This window comes from Sphaeramia orbicularis, chromosome 9 (genome assembly GCF_902148855.1).
Source record: "Sphaeramia orbicularis chromosome 9, fSphaOr1.1, whole genome shotgun sequence".
In the NCBI taxonomy this organism is placed as follows: Eukaryota; Metazoa; Chordata; class Actinopteri; order Kurtiformes; family Apogonidae; genus Sphaeramia; species Sphaeramia orbicularis.
Window position 1 is genome coordinate 246,637 of NC_043965.1, and position 13,458 is coordinate 260,094.

Below are 13,458 nucleotides of genomic sequence, written 5' to 3' on the forward strand. Positions count from 1 at the left end.
GAGGAGCAGAGAGCAGGTCATAGAGGAGGAGGAGCAGAGAGGAGGTCATAGAGGAGGAGGAGGAGCAGAGTGGAGGTCATGGAGGAGAAGGAGCAGAGAGGAGGAGGAGCAGAGAGGAGGTGATAGAGGAGGCGTATCAGAGCAGAGCTCAGTGTCCGTCAGTCTAAGCCTATAGCAGCAGAACTCAGATCAGCCTGAGCTGAACGAACTATCAGATTCATCTGAAGGAAGGTTTTGAACCTCCTCTGAAACAGACAGAGGGTGTCTCCTCTCAGACCGAGGCAGGAGGCGTTCCCACAATCGTGGAGCTTGATATCTGAAGGCTCTGGCCCCCGTCCTACTTTTGGAGATTATCTGGACCACCAGTGCACCTGCATGTGGACAGCGTAGTGCTGTAGATGGACTGGATGGAACTAAAGCTCTTTCAGATCAGTAGGTGTCTGGACATGAAGGGCTTTGGAAGTGAGGAGGAGGATCTAAAGTCTATCTGAGCTTTGACAGGAGCCAGTGCAGAGAAGCCAACACAGGACAAATGTGGTCTCTGAGACTGGTTCTAGTCAGTCCACGGGCAGCAGCATTTTGGATTAGCTGAAGGGTTTGTAAGGACTTTTTGGGACAGCCTGAGAGAAGTGAGTTACACTAATCTAGTCTGGATGGAATAAAAGCAGGGACTAATTTTTCTGCATCATTCTTTGTTAAAATACGTCTAATTTTAGAAATATTACGCAGATGAAAGAAAGCAGTTGTATAAATCTGTTTTATGTTACAGTTAAACAATAGACCCTGATCGAAAATAACGCCTGGATTCCTCACAGTGGTTTCGGTCTCCATGGTAACACCAGCCATGGTGACTACTTCGCCGGACGCTGCATCCCTAACAGTTTTAGGTCCAAACACAATGACTTCAGTTTAGTTTCAGTTTAACAGCAGACAGTTGTTGTTCATCTGATCTTTAATCTCTTTAATGCACTCCTGTAGTTTGGATAGCTGATTGGCTTCATCAGGTTTAATGGATAAATATAATTGGGTATCATCAGCGTAGGAATGAAAGTTGATGGAATGTTTACTTATTAAGTTACCTGAAGGAAGCATGTATATGATAAACAGTATTGGTCCAAGAACCGAGCCTTGAGGTACTCCATAACTAACTGTAGTGCACTGAGAGGATTCATAATTAATGTTAACGAAGTGAGAACGATCTGTTAGATCGGATTTGAACCACATTATTGCCGATCCTTTGATGCCAATAGATTTTTCCAAATGTTGCAGAAGGATGTGATGGTCGACACTAAGGTCTAATAAAACCAGTCTAGAAACCAGAGCCTTATCTGAAACAGTTGAAGGTCATTGGTAGCTTTGACCAGTGCTGTTTCTGTTCCATGATGTTCCCTAAAACCTGACTGGAAGTTCTCAAAGAAACTGTAGGCTTGAAGGAAATCACAGAACTGATTGGACACTATTTTCTCCAGAACCTTAGATCTGAATGGAAGGTTGGATCTGGGTCTAGAGTTAGCTAAAACTGCAGGGTCGAGGCTGGGTTTTTTAAGAAAAGGTTTGATTACAGCTACCTTAAAGGACCATGGGACATAGCCTGTTGTTAATGACAGGTTCGTCATATCAAGGAGGTGGGGCTAAGTAAAGGTAAAGCATCTTTGATGGAACTGGGTCTAAGAGACAGGTAGACCATTTAGATGAAGAGACCATCGAAGTCAGCTGACTGATCTGTACGGGACAAAAGCAATCCATAAAACCAGATGGCTCAATAGTCAACTCTGTGGTTTCTGGGTCTGAAGGATTTAAGGGTGGACTAGAATTTGTAGAGGATAAGAGACCATTAATTTGATCTCTGATGCGCAAGATCTTCTTACTGAAGAAGTTCATAAAATTGTTGCTGTGGAGGGTAGCAGGACTACTAGGCTCATATGCACTGTTTGAGTCTGGCCTCGTCCACTCTACCCTTTAGTTTTCTGTTTGTTTGTGCCAGTCCAGCTCCAGTTCTAGTGTCCACCAGTACAACTACACCAGTCCAACTCATCCCTTTGTTTAGTTCAAGGACACATCTGACTCCTCACTCGTTCTTCTGACTTCTTTCTACTTAACTCTGCCGGTGGGTGTGTTATTGTCATAGTGATGTAAGTCTGCTGTTAATCTGTCCAGTCTGGTCCGACCCGACCAGGGAAGATGGAGATAGCATTTGGAAAGAACCTGTTTAGGTGAAGAGAATGTCATGTTAAACTGTGGACTATGATCAGATATCTACAGAAAAATGAGACTTTTTACAGATCACACAGAAAGTCTGGACAGGACCTGTAAGAGAAAACGCTTTAATTTATGTAATTTCAGAAAGTGCTTTTATTTTGGAGGCTGTCAAAACAGGAAGTACCTTTGGATTGTATTGACAAAAGACAAAAACCTTTACATGTTCTGGATGTACAGTGTCAGTTCCCTGTTTGTGTTCTGGAGCTGCAGCAGCTTTTAGAAGAAACACTCAGTTTGAACAGATCCATCTGGTCATGAAACAGCCCAACTCTGACTCCAGCCTCTGCGGGTGTGACCAAAACACCGGAGATGTGGTGTAAATGAGACCTACCTGTTTTGAACCTCATTTCCCATCATGCAGTGTGGCACTGTGCTTCTGTGATTGTAAGGCCATTGAATCCAAAATGACTAATATCTCCAAAAATAATGGTCCGATCAACCTGCTGAGATATTGAATGTGGAGACGGGACGAGTCCTGAACTGTAGGAACCACATGGACAGAAAAACAAGTCTACATTTGTCAGAATCATGCTGACACACACACACACACACACACACACACACACACCCTAGGTCTTCTTGTGCATGTGCATGTATTCTTTTCGATGTAAACAACCAGGAAACCTGAAACCTGTCGTACTGAATTGACCCAGTTTATTCTGTTCATTGATCAGTATGTGAACGGATGTTTAATCTACACTGAGTAGACGAACTGATGGAATGAGGAGGACAGAAACTGGATGATCTGCACGTGCCGCTGAAGTCCTGCCAGAGGTGGCAGTTGAAGACCACCTGGACAGGGTCTCTGCCAGGCCTTCCCATCACACCTTCACTACATGTTTGGGTCGAACAGGTCTGGGCCGCAGATCCGACCCACCACCAGGTGGAGATCAGCTGACAGACCAGCTCCTCTCTTCAACTGAGGGTCCAACACATTGGGCCACAAGTCTGATGACATCATCACATGGGTTCTCCTGGTGCCACGTGGACTTATGGACACCCTTATGGTCCAGTATGGTGTTGGTTCTGAACAAAATGTGCTCAGTCCAGAATCTAGTCAGAGAAGACCATTTAGCCTCAGATCAGGTAGGTCCTACCAACCCTCCAGGTCTCACCATATGAGGTTGGTCTGGACCTGAAGGTTCAGGGGAACCAGCTGCAGGTTCACCAGGTGAAAACTCAATGTTCAGACACCCAATCAGGGTCTGAGTAAGGCCACACCTGCTGCCTCTCACCAGGACAACTCCAGGAGGTGATGAGTCCAGAACCTGTTGGTTCCACAGACCAAACCATGCACTGAGGTGGACCTGACCAGCAGGTGTCTGTGAACCTCCAGCACGAGCTGAGGCTCCTCCCACCAGACAGATGACGGTCCATGTCCCCAAGAACCAGTTAGGACACCTAGGGTTAGTTTTGGTAACCACGGCGTCCCCTCATGACCCCCTGTAGGGAACAGAAACTCTCCTCCACTTCCTGTATCCTCACCAGAACTCCATGTTGTGTTCCTGCAGATCCTGTGGAGGAGGTGAAGGTGCATCCTGATGGTGAGTTCAAGTGAACTGAGGGCGTGGACGGTGTCAGGTCCATGTTTGGACTCATGTTCAGATGAAGGTTCAGTGCAGATACATGTGGACAGACAACAGCTGTGTTTATTTACAGATAAAGGAAAGAAGAGTTCCTGCTTCTGCTGTTCCTGTGAGCCAGATGAAAATGGAGGAGGTGGATGGGGTGGGGTTGGTGGGGTTGGTGGATTTGGTGGGGGTGGTGGGTGTGGTGGGGGTGGTGGTGGGGGTGGTGGGTGTGGTGGGGGTGGTGGATGTGGTGGGTGTTAGTCCAGTGTGTTAGCCCAGGTGAACTTGTGTTAGCCCAGGTGAACTTGTGTTAGTCCAGGTGAACTTGTGTTAGCCCAGGTGAACTTGTGTTAGCCCAGGTGAACTTGTGTTAGTCCAGACTCAGATCCACACTGATCCTGTTTGACTGTCAGTCTGTGTTTGTATTAAACTCCACTGGGTCCACGTCTGTTGTTGTGGTCGATGAGCTGTTGAAACTTGTAAAGTTTCCATGTGTTTCATTTGAAGTTTCCATCATGTTTTCATCATCACCAGGCCCCCCTCCACTGCTGGGCCCCATAAATCAATCATGTTTACCCCCCCCCCCCTTCTTGTGCCCCAGCTTGCTGTATATGAAATCTGTCCCTGAACCAGTTGAATTCTGTGGGTGTGGTTTCTCATATTAATGAGGTCAGGCATTCACACTGACCAGCTTTAATAATTGACCTGATTTTTCCCCTTGTTTTTTTGTTGTTTTTAATTTGTTTTTACTACTGTTGTTGTTTAGGTTGTGATACTACTGGAACCTGCACATTTCCCTATGGGATGAATAAAGTATCTCTCTCTCTCTCGCTCTCTCTCTCTCTCTCTCTCTCTCTCTCTCTCTCTCTCTCTCTCTCTCTCTCTCTCTCTCTCTCTCTGTTCAGTTACTGTCAATAGTAACACAGTCTCTGTTCAGTGTCAATAGTGACACAGGAGGTAGAGGTTTATTTTCAGATCCACTGCAGAACACAAACACCTGTAGACCCAACTTACAGTCACAGAAAAACAAATGATGACACCACCCCTGCTTTTCTTCAGTTTCTGGAACGTTCCTGAACGTCGTCTGTGTAAATGAAATGATGGGTCGTTTGGTTCCACCTCTGGAACTCCCCTGGAGGCTGGAACAGAACCCTGATAAAGGTGGAACCAGGATTCTGGAACGCTCTGGAAAAGGAACACCTCTGGTTCCACAACCCAGGTGGGACGTTTGGGTGACGGCGATCCTGGTACCGCAGAGAGACGACCAATTCCAGACGGTTTTGAGTATAGAAGACACAGAGAAAACAGAGTAGCTGAACGGTGGTCTGAAAAAGTCCACAAAAGAAAAAGGAGCGCAAAAGTCACAAAGTGTGAACTCCTAGGTGTGGAACTGCAAGAGGATTTAGTGCAAAGGAGGAAAAGACTAGAAATAAACTAAAAAGAAAGGAAATGACAAGAGAGAATTGTTGCAACTCACAGCCACTAATATTCTATTCTATTCTGTCTTTTCTGTTCTATTCTATATCTAAATGTTCTCCTGTGTTTCTCTCCTCATTCTTTTCCACATGAATCAGAACCTTCACAGCTGGGACTGGACCAGTTCAACCAGCTTCACCAGTTCATCTGCATTATTAAACTGCTACCTTCCACTTTATTCCTCTGTACAGCTTTGACTCCGTTTCCTCGTTTCCTTGATGGTTTTGTCGCAGCTTCATTTTCTGGTGAGTTCAGTTCAGTTCCATAAAGAGCATTAAAGGTGTCTTTAAAGGGATGAGTCCAGCCTGCAGAACTGCTTTAATGTCACTTTAAACATCAGGAGCAATTATTAATAAACCAAATGTTTGAGCTGTAATGAAGTAAAAGTCTGGTTTGAATCCCACAAAGACGTTCACTGACTTCAACATGTTAATGTCTGGGCTTCGTTTGAACCGAAAATAAGTTTCTGTTTAACTTTGAGGAATTTTTACTCTGGAAAATATTCAAAGAACTACAAGTTTTCGCTCTAATTTATTCTATTTAAATTGCAGTAAATGTGTAAAATCCTTAAATACAGTCAACACTCCAGGTTCCACTGAGTCATTATTATTCAACTAATCTGAACCACAGACGTAGAAGTAATAGGATGTGTATTTGGGTCCGTTTGGGTCCAGGTTCTGCTCTGGTTCTGGTTCCTCAGACTTTACATTTGACTCATAAAGTGAATGTTTCCGTCCTTTAGGAAACAGCGCCATCGGCTGAGCGGACCTGCTGTCACACTCACACAAAGGTCAAAGGTCGGAGGTCAGAACATGAGCAGACCCTATTCAGGTGAGTCCAGTCAGACCTCATGAGTCTGGATCAAACCAGATTGAACTGGACTTGGTGACCATGATCATAGATGCAGATTTCAGGGGTAGATTTACAGTAAAACCATGAAACAGCTGTTGGACTCTTATTTTGAAAACTGGACCAGTACTTCCTGTGGTTGTGGCCCGGTTGCAGACGGTACCGCTCCTTTATTTAAGGGGGTTTGGATCACTGTCAGGACTTTGTTTTGGTAGAAATACTCACATTTAGTCCATTTGATCCACTCCTGTTTGGGAGGTTCATAGAACTCCAACGGCCTTTTGACAAATGCAGCACTTCCTTTCACATTCCAAAATAAAAGCACTGAAGCATTTCAGTGAACAGAAACTGAATCAGAATCATCTTTATTCATGTATGGAAACATATATGGAATTCTTTGACAGTAGTTATTGTCTGTTTAGTAAATTAGAAATACAAGATATAATAAAAAATGTAAGAACCGTTAAATAATTTTAAAAAATTAAGTTAAATAAGAAAAAACAGAGCTACACATTGGGGGGGGGGGGGGGTAGTTACTGTCTGTTAAGTAAATTTATAAATCCAAGATTGTAGGAGATGATATATATTTATTTATATACATATATATTCACTAGGCCTGTAACGGTACACGTACCGAACCAAACCGTTTCAGTACACACCTGTTCGGTTCGGTACACAGCTGTACGGAAATGGCACAGTATGATGAGAAAAAGAAAAAGGAATGAAAGACGTCGTTCGATGCAGAACTTTAAATCCGTGCAAGTTTCACACAGACTTAATAAAGGAGCACACAATGACCTGAAATATGAAATAACAGCTGATATAAGGTTAAAAAAAACAACAAATATGATGTGAACCTGGAAGGAAGAGACTGCAGACCCTCCAGCATCAGTCCAGTCCAGTTTGGATCAGTTCAGGTTCAGGTGAAAGACAACAACCAGGAAACAGACGGTGATAAGACGGACATTGTTTGGTCCCTAGGAACTACGGTAGTTCTAAAACACTTACACTAGCTCTGTCTGTCTGTCTGTCTGTCACTCACGCTGTATAATAGAGGAATAAATAGAACGTTGAAAGTATGTAAAGTTTCACTTTTGTTTCACGACAGCGTTCGTTACGTTAGTTATGGACCGCACCCCCAGGTATATAACTGCCCCCCCCCCGCCAAAAAAAATTAAAAATCCCCCGTGCACACAGGCACACACAAATACACACAGTGTCCTAAACAGTTTGTTCTCTGTCCTAAAATAAATAATTTGGTTCATTGTGTTGTCAAAGTTTCTCTTCAGTTCGTTTAAACAGAACACCAGTTTACCCTCTTGTTAATGTTGCACTTCATGTGGAATTTTTTTGTTGTTATTTTAAAGCAGAATGTGAACTGACAGAACTGTGATTAGATTTTTCTTGTTTGTTCAAAACTACCTGTCAGGGAAAAGTGCAATACTAATGTTTAAAATACATTTAGTAATATTAATAATTTATTTTATTTTCTATTTGATTTGTAGCAGCAGAATTATATTATTCCTGTTTTTTATATTCTGTTGTCTCCAAAAATTGGGGGAAAAATGTTTTAAAAAATTCATAAATGCATTAATAGACATTTTGAGGGGTTTTCTCTCTTCACGTACTGAACCGAAAAAAAACGAACCATGGCTTTGAAAACCAAAAATGTACCAAACCAAAATTTTGTGTACCATTACAGGCCTTATATATATATATATATATATATATATATATATACATATATATATATATATATATATATATATATATATATATATATATATATATATATATATGACATTTATTAAATTCAATAAGAAAAAACAAAACTATACATAAGGGGGTGGGGGGGGGGGCAGTGGATAGCACTGTGGCCTCGCAGCAAGAAGGTCCTGGGTTTGATTCCGACCAGGGACTTTTCTGTATGTTCTCCCCCGTTTTTGCGTGGGTTCTCTCAGGGTCCTCTGGCTCCTCCCACCATCCAAACACATGCACTGATTGGTTAATTGGTTCTAAATCACCCATAGGTGTGAATGTGATTGGTTGTTTGTCTCTATATGTTCCGCCCTGTGATGAACTGGAGACTCGTCCAGGGTGAACCCCGCCTTCACCCATAGGTAGCTGGGATAGGCTCCGCCCCCACGGCCTTAGTGAGGTTAAGTGGGTTCAGAAGATGAATGAATGAATGTCTACATACAGACACAGTATCACCACATACACACAGAGCTTTTATTGTGTAAATGTTGAACGTCTTCCTGTCTTATAAGTTTCTGCAAATGACACACACCTGCAGTGACTGAAACCAGACCATAATACTTCAAACAACCTATGACAACATGTTGAAAATAGCCCATGAACTTCAATCATTTACTGTAATTATTCATAAATCAAACCTGTTGAAGTGAACATTTCATGACATCCATTAAACATTCAAATGAAAGCTCCGCCCATCAAAGTTCTAATAGTTTTGGATTTTTTATTACAGTTTAATTTTATTTAGTTTTGACTTTTTTTCTCTAATTCAGTTAGTTTTAATTCATTTTAGAGCAGGTTTGCTACTTTTTGTTAGTTTTCATTTTTTTCTAAACGCTTAGTTTTAGTTTAGTTTTAGTTTAGTCGTCTCTTTTCTCATCCTCTCTTTTGTCGTATTCAAATAAATCCCAGACAGGACTCTGCTGCTTTCTCCCAACTTTAGTCTCCATGTTTCCAGGTAGAGTGGGGACCAGAAGACGACTGGAAACCACAAGTGACGGACCATCAAGTGTCGGATGGTGCTGCTGGCTAAAATTGCTAGAGCGAAATAAATCGCTTTCATATCAATCCGACATTGACAAAGACGAAAGCGAAGGGAATTTTATCCAGAATTTTTATGCATTTTAGTTAGTTTTGTAAGCACACAATACAGTTTCAGTTATTGTTTTTTTTTCCTTTTAATTATAGTTTTTATTTATTGCAGTTAATGAAAATGTTTTTTTCAATTTTAGTTTTTGTCATTTTGTTCGTTTTCGTTAACGATGATAACTTTGCTGCCCACGTCCACATGTTCTGTCTGTTCAGTCCAAAGGCTTCGACAAACGTCAGAGTCTGAAACATGTTGATCTGAGGCAGAAGCGTCCGCCGTCCACCAGCAGTTCAGAGACAGTGTTCAGGACTAAATGGATCCAGTTCTGGTCCAACTCTGGTTCTGGTTCTGGTTCCAGTGTTGTTTGTGTTCTGGAATAAATGTGAACAGTGAGTGAATGTTGTGTCTTCTGTTCCTACAGTCCAAACCCAGCAGCCCAAGAGAAGCAAGACACACTGTGAGTCCACCCACACAACCTCTGCTTCAGGTTCTTCAGGTTCCCCTGGTTCCTCAGGTTCTTCTGTTGTTCTAGTGTTGGATGAATTCCCTGGTTCATCCAGTCGTCTGGTGTGTGCTCAGTTCCAGTTGGTTTATGGTCATATAGAGGACCACAGCTTCAAACAACCACATCCACAGTGAAGGTTCTGAACACGGTCCATCTGGACCCCATGTCCCAAACATCCCTCTGGATGGACTGTTGAAGTCCTGCCAGAGGTGGCAGTTGAAGACCACCTGGACAGGGTCTCTGCCAGGCCTTCCCATCACACCCTCACTACATGTTTGGGTCGAACAGGTCTGGGCCACAGATCTGACCCACCACCAGGTGGAGATCAGCTGACAGACCAGCTCCTCTCTTCACCTGAGGGTCCAACACATTGGACCACAAGTCTGATGACATCATCACACGGGTTCTCCTGGTGCCACGTGGACTTATGGACACCCTTATGGTCCAGTATGGTGTTGGTTCTGAACAAAATGTGCTTAGTCCAGAATCTAGTCAGAGAAGACCAGTTGGATTCAGATCAGGTAGGTCCTACCAACCCTCCAGGTCTCACCATATGAGGTTGGTCTGGACCTGAAGGTTCAGGGGAACCAGCTGCAGGTTCACCAGGTGAAAACTCAATGTTCAGACACCCAATCAGGGTCTGAGTAAGGCCACACCTGCTGCCTCTCACCAGGACAACTCCAGGAGGTGACGAGTCCAGAACCTGTTGGTTCCACAGACCAAACCATGCACTGAGGTGGACCTGACCAGCAGGTGTCTGTGAACCTCCTGCACTAGCTGAGGCTCCTCCCACCAGACAGATGACGGTCCATGTCCCCAAGAACCAGTTAGGACACCTAGGGTTAGTTTTGGTAACCACGGCGTCCCCTCATGACCCCCTGTAGGGAACAGAAACTCTCCTCCACTTCCTGTATCCTCACCAGAACTCCATGTTGTGTTCCTGCAGATCCTGTGGAGGTGCTGACTGCGCATCCTGATGGTGAGTTCAACTGAACTGAGGGCGTGGACGGTGTCAGGTTCATGTTTGGACTCAGTTAGAGCCATTTTTTGTGTTTCAGTTAAAAACTCATATTTATATTTAGGTTTGATTTATCATTAATAATTTATGTATATTATATGAATGTTGAGTAGTAATAAGTAAGTCTTGATATAATTTTGTGATGCAATCCTATTGGCCGCTTAGATTATAAATATGTGAAGAAAAAGGAGCGGAACCAGAAGCCTGAAGCCTGGAGCATCACAGTCTTTTGACCGCCATGTAATTTAATTTAGAAATTCATCTTTTGTTTGTATTATTGTAAGTTTTAAGTAAAGACCGCAAACAGAAAAGTTGGATTCCAGACCCTTTTGTTTACTGATAGGTGTCACGTAAGAAGAACTCCGAGGCTCATGGCTAGTGAGTTATACGCTGCACTCACATCATGTTCAGATGAAGGTTGAGTGCAGATACATGTGGACAGACAACAGCTGTGTTTATTTATTTACAGATGAAAGAAGAAAGAGAAATAGAAGAAAGGAGTGTTCCTGCTTCTGCTGTTCCTGTGACCCAGACCCAAATGGAGTGGGTGGGGGTGGGACAGGATGGGGTGGAGATGGTGGATGGAGTGGAGATGGTGGAGGTGATGCAGTTTGTGGGTGTGATGGACATGATGATGGACATGATGGGTGTGATGTAGATTAGGGGAATGTGATGTTCAGAGGAGGTGGACCAGTGCAGGTCCATGGTCTGGTCCCTGTCTCCACTTTAAGCCCATCAGAACCAGTTGAACCCAGTTGGAGATGGCTGACTCCACCCATAGGCTTCATGTGAACTTGTGTAAAGTCCAGACTCATCAATGCATTGATCTGGTTTCACTGTCAACATTTATTTACATTAAACTTCACTGTGTGCACACCCGTTGTGTGTGGTTGATGTTTCATTTGAAGTTTCCATCATGTTTTCATCTTGAATGAAGAATTTAAAAAATGTTCAGCATCTAAAGACGTGGATTCTTCTTCAAATCACAGCATTGACATTAATAAACCAGACGATGTAGAAATGGTTTAATGTGGTCTGGACCGGTCTTATCCTTATCCTTTAAACAGTTGCGTTGATACTGATCTGTAGTTCCACAACAGGACTGAAGGGGTTAAACTGTCGGTGAAAGACCAGATGACAACACAAAGGTCAATGAATACGTCACAGATACTGATTGGGTGAAAACTACACCACATTGGTGTGTGTTGAGTTCATGAAGGTTCGAGCTCCAGGTTGGTTTGGTTTCTTCTTGTGTTTCTAAGGCTTTGACTTTGTAAAGTGTCTGAGGTTCGTCTGTATCATTGGTTCCATGTGGTGTCGGCGGTTCGTCCGTCTGCAGGTCATTCCTCTGAGTCTGCTCTTAGACAGTATGTTGCCGCGTTTCCCATACATGGAACCGGTTCGACTCGACTCTGGTACCAGGTCCTAATCCAGACCGTTTCCATTACAGGATACTACTGACTTTACAGTCCCTGGACGTCATAGCGATGCGGCGCATTACTTCCGTGTCGTCTGCTCAGAGTTGCTGATAAACTTGTTCGTTGCGTGTTGTCTCGTCAAACTCATGCTGAATTTTTACGTCAGCCAACAAAGACTAAATCTCCTCCGACCATGGTGTAGTTTTGCGGGTCATCATGTGGATTAACCTACCGCTATATTTACTGTCCACTTCTGCATCTGTTTTTTGTAAAACAGTGGGTCACAGAGACAGCTCTGACCAATCAGTGGTCTGCAGTGTTTACACGTCACGTTTTAGTGTCTCTTCCCCAGTCCTGGAACCTTGGCGGAGGTGAGACCAAAACACTAGTACCAGGTACCAGATTCGAGGTCCTTTTTCATAATGGAAATGCAAAAAGCCTGAGTCGAGCCAGTGCCACGTAGTGGAAACGCAGCATAAGATGAATGTTCTCATACATGTCAGGTTCCTCATGGAGAATTGATCAGTAGAACCCACAAGGGAGAGCATGAATGCGGCTTTGTCTGCTCATCTTTGTAAAAACAAGAGACGAAGACGTGAACTTGGTGTTAAAATATTTCAGGTTCTTGTGTCGTCCACTGGAGGGAAACCACGTTCCCACTGGTGGGCCGTGGACCCTCTGTTGAGAACCACAAAGCATTCAACAGCAGATGTCAAACAGAATATGACCGACCAGAACCGCTACATTTTATCTCTGATCTACTCACTATTTTATCCTACTGCTGAAAGTAAAAATACAGTCAAATAATAAAGTTCAATTAGAAGAAACTGATTTTATTCATTCAGATTTAAAGTTGTAAAGACACAGCAAAAAACTGATGAAACAATTGAAAAGTGAGAAAAAAAAGCTTCAAAGCAGATAAAAAGGACTAAACCCTCTCATCTGCAGATGTGAATCTTCTTAAATCAGATTTTCTACAAGCGGTTTAAGAATCCGAGCCACATGTGGATGTAAACTGGACCGTGAACCTGAAACCAAATCGAACGTAAAAACACAGAAATGTGTTGTTGAAGGTCCGTGGTCTGCTCACTTCACCAGATCTAAAACAGGGACTTGTTCTAATCCTCCTGAATCTGGACCTGAACTGGTGCCTCTGCATACATGTGGGATCAGGCCTCTGTTTGAAGATGGTCCATGGCTCTGAGGTGGTTTAGATCCAGACCTAAATGAACTGGGGCAAGTTTTACTGGGTTTAGTGTTGGTCCAGATCTGAGGGTTCACCACCACCCACTGACCAACCAACAACCAACCAACCAACGACCAACCAACTGACTGACCAACCATCAACCAACCGACTGACCAACCATCAACCAACCAACCAACCAACCAACCGACTGACCAACCATCAACCAACCAACCAACCATCAACCAACCAACTGACCAACCATCAACCGACCAACCACTGAAGACCTGAACATGAACAATGCACACACAAACACCAGGTTCAACCACACATG